At 58.4% G+C, this 12,400-nt stretch overlaps 1 protein-coding gene across 1 annotated transcript in view; it reads left to right on the forward strand.

Moving 5' to 3' along the window:
• Positions 1-12,400, forward strand: part of AFF1 (ALF transcription elongation factor 1) — a 143,052-nt gene that overhangs the window by 18,306 nt on the left and 112,346 nt on the right. The gene's annotated exons all lie outside the window — the stretch shown is intronic.

Raw genomic sequence — 12,400 nt, forward strand, 5'->3', positions numbered from 1 at the left:
AAGGCAAATCCCTCCCCGCTGTGCTATCACTCCAGCCCCTCGCCTTTTCAGAGTTCTAGAACGGAAATGAATATCTTCCCACACGGTGGTGTGCTAAGTGACATTCTTCTGAAATGGGACCCAGGCAAGAGAAGGGAGAGGGCCCACCCGCGTAGGTGGGAGATCCAAGGGGTTGGATTTTGTGGGCCCTGAGTCCCTTGGTGACAGCTAGTCCTGGAAGCTCCCCTGAGAAGCGCCCTCAATTAGTGAGGACGCTTCTAGGCGCTAAACCAATTAACACCTATTATGTGGCCGGCCTTTTCCTTTGTGTGAGTAAATTGGGCCTCATTTAGATGCTTACTAGAGAGAGGAGTGGCGCTGGGCCCTGGTTTCCTGAAAGGGTGACCGGTCTGGGCGCTGTAAATCACCCACACCTGAAGTGTGAGGCCGGGCACCGGGGCGCCTTCCAGCACGTCCTGAGCTCGTAGTCTCAAGCGCCCTAGTCTGTCTGCCACAGACCCGCCCTGTCCCCCTGGGGTCTAGGAGAGTTCCTCATTGTCCTGCCGTTTATTTGGTCACTTCGGGGTACTCAGCCCGTAGCCGGCCTTTGTCGTTGGGGTTGACACCGGTCCCTGGAGAGAGACAGGTGGACTTTGAACCGAATTGTTTGTGATCACACAACCTTTCTCTGGGAGGGGGAGGGGGGCAGTTTTAACAATCCTTTTGTCTTTCCTAGAGGGAACCATCTTTTTGGGTGGGTCCTTGTGGAAGAGGGTTGGAGAAAAAGGGGCGTTTCAGTTCCCATTTGTTTTTGTTTGAAACGGTTGGGGGATGTGATTTCAGGGCCCGGGTGAGTTTGGGTCAGTGGTCCTTCCTGCCTTGTTTTGCTGGAGGAAGGGATGCTTGGAGCTGGTGGCTGAGTATTAGATTCAGATGCCAGGGGATGCTGGGGCAACGCGTGGGGTTGTGGTTGGGGAAATTGAACGTTTGTGTACCCAATAACATGCATTATTCTTTCTGTCTCAAGTCGCAGGGCTACAGGGGCTGGAGCGACTAGCCGGCAGGGCACGTGCACCCTGCCGACGTGGGTCCCGTGCCCGGCACCTCCTAGGGTCCCCTGAACCCACCAGGCGTGATCCCTGAGTGCAAAGCCAGGAGTGAGCACTGTTGGGTGGGCTCCCCTCCACCCCACGCCACCCCAACATTGCAGTGTGCAGTATTATTCCTGTCTTTGACGAGTACACTCTGATGCCTTCACTGCAGTGCTCTCTTTCCTGTCGCTTTCAAACGATTTCAGAAGTAACCGCTGGGGAGCACAGGCTGGGGGTGGGTGGGGAGCTCGGGCACGTGATGGAAGGCAGGAGGCCTGCGCACCGCCCCCCGCCCCCCGCCCGGCCCCGAGCCTCGGGGGGTCCCGGTCCCCTGGCACAGGCCCGTCTGGAGCCCAGATGCCAGTGGGTCGACGCGCAGGTCTGGCCCCAGCTGCCGACAGCACGAGGGGGGCCGGGGCCCTCCGGTCGCTGCTGTCATTCACAGTTCCTTGTCGAGAAGAAAGGATGGTCTAGAGATGAAAGGAAAAGGGCAGGGCAGAGGGGAGAGAGAGAGAGAGACAGAAGACACCAGCGTGTGTGTGTGTGTGTGTGTGTGTGTGTGTGTGTGTGTGTGTGTGTGTGTGTGTGTGTGTGTGTGTGTGTGTGTGTGTGTGTGCGCGCGCGTGCCTGCTGTTCACCATGAAGCCCTGTCGTGTGGCACAGACACAGTTATCATTCTCGCCGTGCTGTTTTGGGCTCTTTCTCACTTGAAGATTTTCCACCTTAGAAAGGGGGCGGGGGAGGGCCTGAGCGATAGCACAGCAGGTAGGGCATTTGCCTTGCACGCGACTGACCCGGGTTCGATTCCCAGCATCCCATATGGTAATTCCTGAGTGCAGAGCCAGGAGTAACCCCTGTGCAGAGCCAGGTGTGACCCAAAAAGCAAAAAAAAAAAAAAAAAAAAGAAAGAAAGAAAAAGAAAAAGAAAGGGGGCGGGGGAGCAGAGTGACAACACTGGCCTGGCACATGGCCCCCTTGGTTGGATTTCTGGCACTCAGAGCCGGGAGTGATCCCTGAGCACCTCGGGGTGTGGCCCCGAAGCAAAATAGAGCAAGAGCAGAGGTGGAGAGGAACTGAGTCAGGCACTGGGGGGGTGAGAGGCCTCTGGGGGTGCCGGCACAGCTGCAGGCTCTGCTCAGAAGCCCCTGCGAGGCCCCGGGGTGCACCTCAGCCTCCCGCGGGCCGCCCTGGGGGCCCAGCCCCAGGCCTGGTGTCTGCACACTTACGTCCCGGGGCTCTGCGCCAACAGCCTTTTTGTTGTTTGGGGGCCACACCCAGCCCTGCCCAGGGCTTCCTCTTTCGTGGATCTGCACTCGGGGGTCACGGCGGGTGGACTCTGGGACCATATGGGTTCTTGGGGATGGACCCTCCGACATTACACAAGAAAGCGCCTTGGCCACAGTCCCCTCACCTGTCCCCTCCTTTTGTCTTTTTATTTTATTTTATTTTATTTGCTTTTTGGGTCACACCTGGCAATGCACAGGGGTTCCTCCTGGCTCTGCACTCAGGAATCACCCCTGGCGGTGCTCGGGGGACCCTATGGGATGCTGGGAATCGAACCCGGGTCGGCCATGTGCAAGGCAAACGCCCTACCCGCTGTGCTATCGCTCCAGCCCCTCCTTTTGTCTTTTTAAAGGTCCTGGCAACTCTTTCTTCTGTTTTTCTTTTTTCCCTTTTTTTGTGGGGGGTGGGGAGTGTCACGTACCTGGCAGTGCTCAGGGGTCCCTCCTGGCTCTGCACTCAGGAGTCACCCCTGGAGGTGCTCAGGGACCATAGGGGAGGCCGGGAGTCGAACCTGGGTCGGCCGCGTGCAGGGAAGGCTCCCGACTCCGTCCATCCGTGGCTCTGGCCCCTCCTTTCTTTCCGTGTGAGAAACTGGGCCGGGCCCCGCAGGGCTGCCTTGTGTATCCCCACGGGGAGAGTCGTCCGAGGACCGTCCTCAGGGGGGAGGCTTTGGGGGTGCTCCCCGCCAGGGGCCAGGAGGGAGCCCCTTCTGCAGAGGGTCGCTGGGGATGAGGGGCAGCTTCCTTTGCAAGTGAGAGGCCGCTGCAGGAGGCCGCCCTGCCCTGTGACGGTGATGGATGAGGTCGAGGCCCCTCCTGGGACACAAAGCACAGGGGTCCCCGTGCAGCGCTGGGGGGCGGGGGGCTGCTCTCCGTCTGAATCTTGGCTGTGCCCTGGCAGAAGGGAGACCTTTGTTAGGCTGGGGGGTGGGGCGCAGGGGGAGGGGGCCCTCACGGTAAGGACAGAACTCTTGTAAGGGGGAGCCGGGCGGAATTTGGGGGCATGTCCCGGGGGGCTCAGGGTCACTCCTGGTGGTGCTCTGGGGTCCCAGGCGCGGTGTCTGGGGCTGGGTGCTCGGCGGGCACCTCGCCCGCTGTCCTGTCTCTCTAGCCACGCACGCGCAAAACTCTTGAGCCTTCTCCTCTGGGGAAACTGAGGGTTTCGGCTCGTCCCCTTCCGTGGTGGCAGTGCAGAAAGCACCTTTCCGTCCTCGCAGTCCCAGGGCCGTGCTGGGCCCCGCCCAGGCCCCGGCATCGCTGCTGAAACGGATCCTTTCCAGGACTATTTAGTCCAGGGACTGTTTAGTTCAGTCTCATATTTACCACTTGGGGGCTGGGGAGTGGGTGGGCACTTGCCCGGCGTGCGGCTGACCTGGGTTCAGTCCTCAGCACCGTGTGTGGTCCCCTGAGCCCAGAGCACCCGTGGGCGTGGCCCCCAGAGTGAAGGAAATCCACGCGGAAAGGGTTGTCCAGGACTGTGTCTCTGACCAGGACCTCTGGGCGACGCGTCCGTCCGTGAACCCGGGGCCGTCCCCGTCTGTAGCTGCACCGTCCACCCGGCCTCACGGGGCCGTCACTCGGCTCCCTTGTGCTGCGTTCTCACTCGGCTCTTTGTCCGGGCCTGAGGCCCCTGGAGGCCCGGGGCTGCCCTCTGTGACCCGGGGGGATGGGGTGGGGGGCTGGAGGTGTTTGCTGACGGCCCTCTCACTGTGACTTCTCCATGCCAGCCTGGAGGAGGGAGCAGAGGTCACCGCTGTGGGGCCCGGGCTGATGGAGAGGAGGGAGGTGGGGAGGGAGAAGTGCCCGGGTCGTCCCTCCCCTGGGGTCCTGGCCTGTGGGAAGCCTTGAAGGGTCACGCTACCCCGGGTGCAGACCCAGCAGCGGCCGCCGTGGAGGGGGCCGGGTTCCCACACCGCCCGCAGACGTGCCCTGGGTGGCGGTGTCCCGCCGCAGGCCAGTAGGAAAACAGAGAAGCGAGGTCCTCCGGCCGTCGGGGAGCGAGCAGTCACGTTCCCGACCTCCGTCACCAGATCCCACACCCTTGCCTCCCTTCCACATTTTCTCGGCAGAAGCAGGTGTCGAGAAAGTACTTCCTAAACTCTGATCTGAACCACTGCGGCTTGACCCCGAGGCCCCCTTTGAGTCGGTGGTTCTTTTCCAGCGCTCTCTGGGGTTATTGCGAGCGGGTCTCCGGGAGAGGAGCGGCATCCTCTCAGGGCAGAGAAGGACGCGTCCTTTCTGAGGAAACAGAGTTCTCGGCATGGGTGTGTCAGATGGAGGAGGACAAGAAAGGGTAGGAGGGGTGACAAGACAGTCAGCAGAAGGGTGGATGGGTTCAGACTCGAGGGACCGGAGCGGGAGCTACAATAGCACAGCAGGTCGGGTGCTGGCCGCGTGTGCCGCTGACCTGGGTTCGATCCCCAGTGCCACGTGGTCCCCTGAGCCCTTGAGGAGTGAGCCCTGAGCATTGCTGGGTGTGGTCCGAAAATATGAAATAAAACAAACCAACCCTTGATAATTTTTTTTAATTTTTTTTAATTTTTTGCTTTTTGGGTCACACCTGGCATTGCACAGCAGTTACTCCTGGCTTTGCACTCAGGAATCACTCCTGGCGGTGCTAAGGGGACCATATGGGATGCTGGGAATCGAACCCAGGTCACCAGTGTGCAAGGCACACGTCCTACTCGTTGTGCTATCGCTCCAGCCCCCACAAACCAACCCTTGAAGCATGGCGATTAGGCTGCCCAGCTTGCTGTGTGGGGGAGCTGGCTTCCTCCTGAGGGACACGGGGGTGGGGGGGACTGACCCTGACGTCAGCTGGCCAGTCCCGCTCTCAGCCACCAGCAGACGCGGCAGTTCCCATTCTGGATGATCTTTCAGATGCTCTCCCAGCGTGTCCCTGCTGACCGAGGTGGGAAATCCCCCTCGGGAGTGGAGGAGTGGAGCTGAGAGATGTTTCCGTGTACTGGGGAGTGGGCTTGCAGGCCGGGGGGCTCGGCTCCGTCCCTGAGCACTGCCAGGGGCAGCCCCAAACACATCCCACCCCTCAAAAAAAATATTGGAGGTGTTGATTTTCAAAGACAGAGTGTTTGGTCCATAACAGTACAGCGTGGGGGCTGACGGGACAGTGCAGCGGGCGAGGTGATGGCCTTGCACACAGCCAACCGAAGTTCCCCCCAGCACATCACAGGGTCCCTGGGCCTGCCAGGAGTGCTCCCTGAGCACAGAGCCAGGACCTAGTCCTGGGCGTCATCTGGGGTGCTCAGAAACACACAAAACAAAAAACTGGAGGGGCTGGAGCAATAGCACAGGGGGGAGGGCGTTTGCCTTGCACACAGCCGACCCGGGTTCGATTCCCAGCATCCCATATGGTCCCCTGAGCACCGCCAGGGGTAATTCCTGAGTGCAGAGCCAGGAGTAACCCCTGTGCATTGCCAGTTGTGATCCCCCCAAAAAAACCCAAAAAAACTGGAATAGGTGGCAACATTATATCTGGTCCCCCTAGTCCCTTCCGGGAATGGCCCCTGAGTGCAGGACCAGGAGCAAGCCCCTGAGCACAACCAGTGTGCCCCCCCAGTACTCACCCCTCCAAAAAAAAAAAACCCTAAAAGAACCAGAATATAGTTTTAAGATTTTAAGATTGTCTTCCGCAGTTTGCAAAGCACACAGTGTTAAGTGCAAAAGGAACAGAGAGAGATGCAATCATCTGTGGCGTGGTTCTTATATCATGGCTGTATTTCTTCTCTCCCGCCCTCCTGTCCTCAGCCTGTGTTACGATGCACGTGGGTGGAACGCTTCGGCAGGCTCTCCGACACGTGCCATTACTTTTTTTTTTTTTTTTTTTTGCTTTTTGGGTCACACCCGGCGATGCACAGGGGTTCCTCCTGGCTCTGCACTCAGGAATGACTCCTGGCGGTGCTCGGGGGGCCATATGGGATGCTGGGAATCAAACCTGGGTCATCCACGTGCAGGGCAAACACCCTCCTCGCTGTGCTATCCCTCCAGCCCCCCCTGCCATTATATTTTTACCTGGAGAAGCAGCCCCAGTTCCCGGGGGGAGAGTTTGTTTTGAAGCCAGTGAAGCCTGGACTCAAGTGCTCACTCCACCCGACGTCTGACTTAATGCGGGGTAACACTGGATCTCTCCTCTCCGTCAGGAGCCAGAGAGGGAGAGCGGGGTGGTGTGGTGGAGCCCTGGTTTCCATCCAGCACCAGAGGCACACGGGGACCTGCGGGAACCCGAGGGAAACCGCAGGAGTTACACGAGGCGATAAGTTTTCCAGATCCCAGTCCAGAACCAGACAGTGGTCCTCAGAGACGCACAGACATCGAGGAAGGGTTAATTTTCTTCTTGTCCCGTTGACTCGTTGACTCGTCTTTGGTCATTTCAGTATGGGGGAGCCAGGCTACTCGCTCTCCGCGGGAATCCCGGAATCCTGAGGTCGCGATGTTTGGGTTCCCAGCTGGATGTAATTAGTTCAGAGCCAGAGCATTTGCCCTGCAAGCCTGAGGCCCTGGCATGGCGCATGTGCAAATGGACATGCACCATGGACACACACAGACACACAGACACAGACACACACACACACGCACATGCACACATGCATGCATGCACGCACATACATACATACATGCATACTCAGGTGATCATACACCCGCAGTTTTGGGCCTTACCCAGCTCCCTGAGCTGGGATTGAACGGCTGAGTCATGGATTCCCGCTGACCGTAGATTTTGGTGGCTTATTCATAAGACTGCGTTTTGTTTGTTATTATGAATCAATATTGTGAGTGTTTTAGTACGTTATAGTGTTAGCTGGCAGTGAATCCACTTCGCAGTCAGCACCCTTGGGTCCCGTTGCCTGTTGCAGAGCCCGTTGAGAGTGAAGCTCACTCACTGGCCTGCGAGCCCGTGTGCACGCGGAAGGCCTGGCTTTGACCCCGGCACGGTCTGGTCTCCTGGGCCCAGAGCTGTGAGTGGCCCTGAGCACCACCCAGGGTGGCCCCCAAACGAACAGACAAAAACAAGCAAACAGGGGCTGGAGTGATAGCACAGCGGGTAGAGCGTTTGCCTTGCACGCGGCCGACCCGGGTTCGAATCCCAGCATCCCATAGGGTCCCCTGAGCACCGCCAGGGGTAATTCCTGAGTGCATGAGCCAGGAATGATCCCTGTGCATTGCCGGGTGTGACCCAAAAAGCAAAAAAAAAAAAAAAAAAAACAAGCAAACAAAAACCCCAAGCCCAGACAAACGAGAGCAGACCATCGAGATGGAATTTCTAGGTGCACGTATAGGTCTATGTTGTACGTGGCGTGACCCGGGTAACAGTGCCTAACTGAGAAGAAACGGTTGGTGTCCATCCAGAATGCTTTTTAGCTTATTAAATAAGAAATTGTGTATTTCCTTTAGGTTAATGTGATTTGATTCTCATTTATTCATTGATGCTTTGAGTTTGGGGCCACACCTGGTTGTACTCAGGGCTTCCTTTGGCCTCGTGCTCAGGGATCACTTATTTTTAAAAAAAAAAAAAATTTTTAATTTTGGGGGCTGGAGCCATAGCACAGTGGGAGGGTGTTTGTTTGCCTTGCACATGGCCAACCCGAGTTCGGTTCCCAGCATCCCATATGGTCCCCTGACCACCGCCGGGGGTGATTCCTGAGTGCAGAGCCAGGTGTGGCCCCCCAAAAAAAGCAAAAAAGAAATTATTTTTTTAATGTATCACCGTGAGATACAGTTACAGACTTACAAACTTTCGTGCTTATGTTTTGCTCATACAATGACCGAGTCCCCATCCCTCCTCCAGTGCCCCTTCCCCACCCCCAGTGTTCCCAGTGTCACTCCCGCCACCCCCACCCCACCCCACCCCACAGATCACTTCTGGCGGTGCTGAAGGGACTCTATGGGTGCCGGAGACTGAACCTGGGTCAGCCACGTGCAAGGCCAGGACCCAATGCACCATAGCCACTGTACCCTCACTTCCACCCCAGGACAGGGGGATTTTTTTTTTTTTCACTTTTTGGGTCACACCAGCGACGCTGGGAATCGAACCCGGGTCGGCCGCGTGCAAGGCAAACGCCGTGCTATCCTCCAGCCCCAGGACAGGGTGATTTTAAGCGGAGCATTTTCTCTGTTCTCAGGAGAACCCCGGTCTTCCCTCACTCAGCAGAGACCTGTGTGTATGTCAGGTGCCAGAAGGGCGGGCGGGGTGGAAAGAGACGGGGTGGAAGTGGATTAGCCGGTCGGACCTCATCCCACTAGCACTTGCGGTCTAGTTACTGTGTGAGGTATTTATTGCCATCCTTGGACTTTGTGCCTATGTGTGTGTGTGGGGGGGGGCACATTTGGTGGCTCACCTGCCTCCCTCTCCCTCCTGGCTCTGCAGGGGGGAGACCCTATGCCCTGCCAGCTGCATCCCAGTGGGGCGCTACCCACTGTCCTATCTCTCTGGCCCTCATCAGGCCATCTCTGTGGGGCGGGGGTGCTGGGCATTTGCACACTACGGCTGTACCTCCTCACCCCCCCCCATCCCCATACACCACCTGGGGCCTTTTCTCTAATACCTGAAATGCTTTTCTGCTTCTTCAGGCCCCCCTGTTGTATTTTAACCTCAGCAGCCATCTGTGACTCTGGAACAATAGGAAGGGCTTAAAGCGGTTAAGTGGTTTGCTCACACCCTGGTGACGAAAGGAAGGAGCTCCCTCTCACTTTCTCCCTGACACCGCCCTGCCCCGTCCCAGGTGTGTGTGTGTGGGGGGGGGGGCATGTGTGTGTGTGCGAGTGCGCGCGCGCGCGTGTGTGGCATGTCAGGGATCAGGACGCAGAGGCGAGCACTCTCCTGGCGAGCCACGGCCCCGCCTCCACCCTCAGGCCCCTGGCCCCTCTGCTAACGTCTCTGGGGGGGCTTGCACTGCAGTGAAGAAGTGCTCATACATGACACGGTGCTCCCCGGGGCCATGCTTCCTGGCCATGGCGATGCAACACACATTTTTTGTTTGTTTGTTTGTTTCCTTCTTAACAAATTTAATTTCCTGGGGGGCCGAGAGACAGTACAGCGGGTCGGATGCTTGCCTGGCACGCAGCTCACCCAGCTTGGATCGCCGGCATCCCAGAGGGTCCCCTGAGCCCTGCCAGGAGGGACTCCTGAGCACAGAGCCAGGAGTAACCCCTGAGCACTGGCAGGTGTGATCTGAAAACAAACAAGAAATTTGTCTCCATCTACTTACTGTTTACAAAGATTCTTTTGCGCTCGCTCTCCGGGCATGTGGGGAGGCTCCAGCCGGCAGTGCTCAGGGGGTCCCTTGTGGGCTGGAAGCAACTTGGAGCTGCCCACCCGCACAGTGAGTGCCTTACCCGCTGCACATGTCTCCAGCCTGTTTGGGGGGCTGGGGTGGGCGAGGGGCTCAGGGGACCAGGTGCCGACAAGTGGCGTCACCCCCAGGACTCTCTCTAGTCCCTGTACAAGTATTTGGTAGGTTGATGAGAGCGTGATTCTCGTGTAGGCGACACGCGTGTGGTGCTGGCACTCGTGGTTCTGACTTACGAGCCCGGCGCAGCGTCTCAACCCCCGCGGTGCCTGGTCCGCTGCTACTGTCGCCGTGCTCCTCGCTCGCCCCACCGCCCCCCTGCAATAGCACTGGTATTACTGGGTATCAGTAGTGCTGCCACTCTGCCAGTGACAGTACCCCGCCCTGGCCCTCAGTCCCCCCACACCCACCCCTGCCCAGGGCAGCCCTGCTTCTCCCTTCTGTGGCCACCATCCGGCTGGGGTTCGTGTCGCTGGGCGTTCGCTGCTTCTCTTTGGACCCTTCACACTCGTCTGTGCGAGATCGCCTGGGGCCGGAGCCCGGGGCCTCCCCCTCCGAGCTGTCCCCCAGCCCTCACTCTGCACCGCACCCCGTGCCCTGCTGCCCCCGACCCCCGTGGGCAGAGCCGCCCAGGGCTGTGCCTGGCACGTGTGCGGGGGACTGTCCACCTGCGAGCAGATGCTCCGAGCACTGTGCTGCTCCTCTGGACACCCCCGCCGGGATTCCCCAGCCCCGCCCTCGCCCCCACATTCCCTCAGCACCCGCTCTGCCCGGGGGTGCCCAGTGCTCCTAGACGGGCAGTGGTGGCGGGGGGGGGGGGGCTGGAGGCACGTGGCCGCACTCGGACGGTGCCGCTTCCACTTCGCTCTCACTCTTCCTGGGTCCTGCCACAAGTGGCAGTGTGCACACGTGCGTGCGTGCGTGCGTGCGTGCGTGTGTGTGTGTGTGTGTGCACTTGTGAGATATCTGTGTGTGTGAGTGCACCTATGTGTATGCACCCATGTCAGCAAGTCTGTGTGAGCATGCTTGTGTCTGAGTGCAAGTATGTGGGCTGTGCAATGTGTGTGCATGTGTGTGCATGTGTGAGCACACGTGTTCCCGTGCACATTGGGTCACTTGGTGGTGTTTGCAGCCCTTCTCAGGTCCCCTGAGGCCGCGTCCTCCCCAGACACCTCAGCCTCAGCCCCGGGGCGTGGCCCCTGCCTGAGCCGCACCCCATCAGTTCAGGCACTTTTCTTTTTCTTTTTTGGCCTTTTTGGGTCACCCCCGGCGATGCTCAGGGGTTACTCCTGGCCCTGCCCTCAGATGCTCGGGACTGTATGGGAAGCTGGGAATGGAGCCCGGGTTGGCCGCTGCTGCAAGGCAAATGCCCTCCCGCTGTGCTGTCGCTCCAGCCCCTCGGGCACTTTTCTAACTTTCCCCGGGTTGCAGTTACTCCTCTCCTGGGGCAATGTTCCTGACACTGTGTTACATGGCTTTTCTCTCCCGTCAGCCCGGGTGAGTGCAGCCTTTCCTTTCATGCCTTGTTTCCTTCCGTGTATATCCAGGTTGTAAACTTCTTTTTTCCTTTGCCCTGGGCCTCTCCAGGTGGTGCTCGGATGGGTCTGCAGGTCGGGAACGCCCGCCCAGCCTCAGGCCCACAGACCTGTGTGCCCGCCCGTGGCTCTGTCTGCCCATGCCCTGTCCTCTCTTTTACACCAGAAGCCGGGTCAAACCCTCAGCATTCTCTCTGCTTTGCAAATAACCAGGGAGGAACGGATACGCGTTTGCAGCTGCTTAGCTGTCGCTGGCGGGGTGCTGGGGGATAAACGGTGACTGTAATGGGTGTTTACTTGCCCGTTCTTGGAAAAACAACCCAAAGCTCTCGCTCTATTGCTAATCGCCGAGCTAGTATTTCTGTCAAATCTCGTAGCTGTTGAGACAGTTTCTTGTTTCAACAGTTGGAAATGACATTTTCCAGCTGGGGAGATGATTACAAGGGCTGGGGCAGCGCGGGCAGGAGACCCCTAGCGTGGTTCTCAGCACTGCAGGGGCCCAGAGCACCCCCGCCCCCACCCCCACCAGAGCAAACTGTGCTCTAAGCCTCTGATGTCAGGCTTCGGGAACCGCGGGAAGGGTGATTTACTGCTACTTATCTGCATTGACCTTTTAAAATAATCACTCTAAGACTAGAGATAGTGCAGGGGTGAGAGCATTTGCCTTGCTGGTGGCCAAGCCGGGTTCTGTCCCCAGCACTGCAGGGTGTGGCCCCTCAGCCCCCAAACCAATAAAGCAGAGTCCCTCTCCAAAGCCTCTTGGAACCAGAGACGCTAATAATCCACGGTGTTCAGAAGTTGCCTGATCTCAGCTTTCGGGCTGATTTCTCAGGGACTTCTTTTTTTTTTTTTTTTTTTTTTTTTTTTTGCTTTTTGGGTCACACCTGGCAATGCACAGGGGTTACTCCTGGCTCTGCACTCAGGAATTACCCCTGGCGGTGCTCAGGGGACCATATGGGATGCTGGGAACCGAACCCGGGTTGGCCACGTGCAAGGCAAACGCCCTCCCCGCTGTGCTATTGCTCCAGCCCCCTCTCAGGGACTTCTTGTCGTGGTGTTTGTGTCAGCTTCAGCCAGGGTTTGAGGCTTTATTGTTTGAGTTCTTTATTGTTCCTCCATTCGTTTCCCTGGGAGCCCCCAGAACTGCACCTTGGGGATGCCTCCTCTCAGGAGCCTTTGCCCCGAGGCTGTTAGATCCGAGCCCACTCAGC

Source organism: Sorex araneus, chromosome 5 (genome assembly GCF_027595985.1).
Source record: "Sorex araneus isolate mSorAra2 chromosome 5, mSorAra2.pri, whole genome shotgun sequence".
NCBI classification, from domain to species: Eukaryota; Metazoa; Chordata; class Mammalia; order Eulipotyphla; family Soricidae; genus Sorex; species Sorex araneus.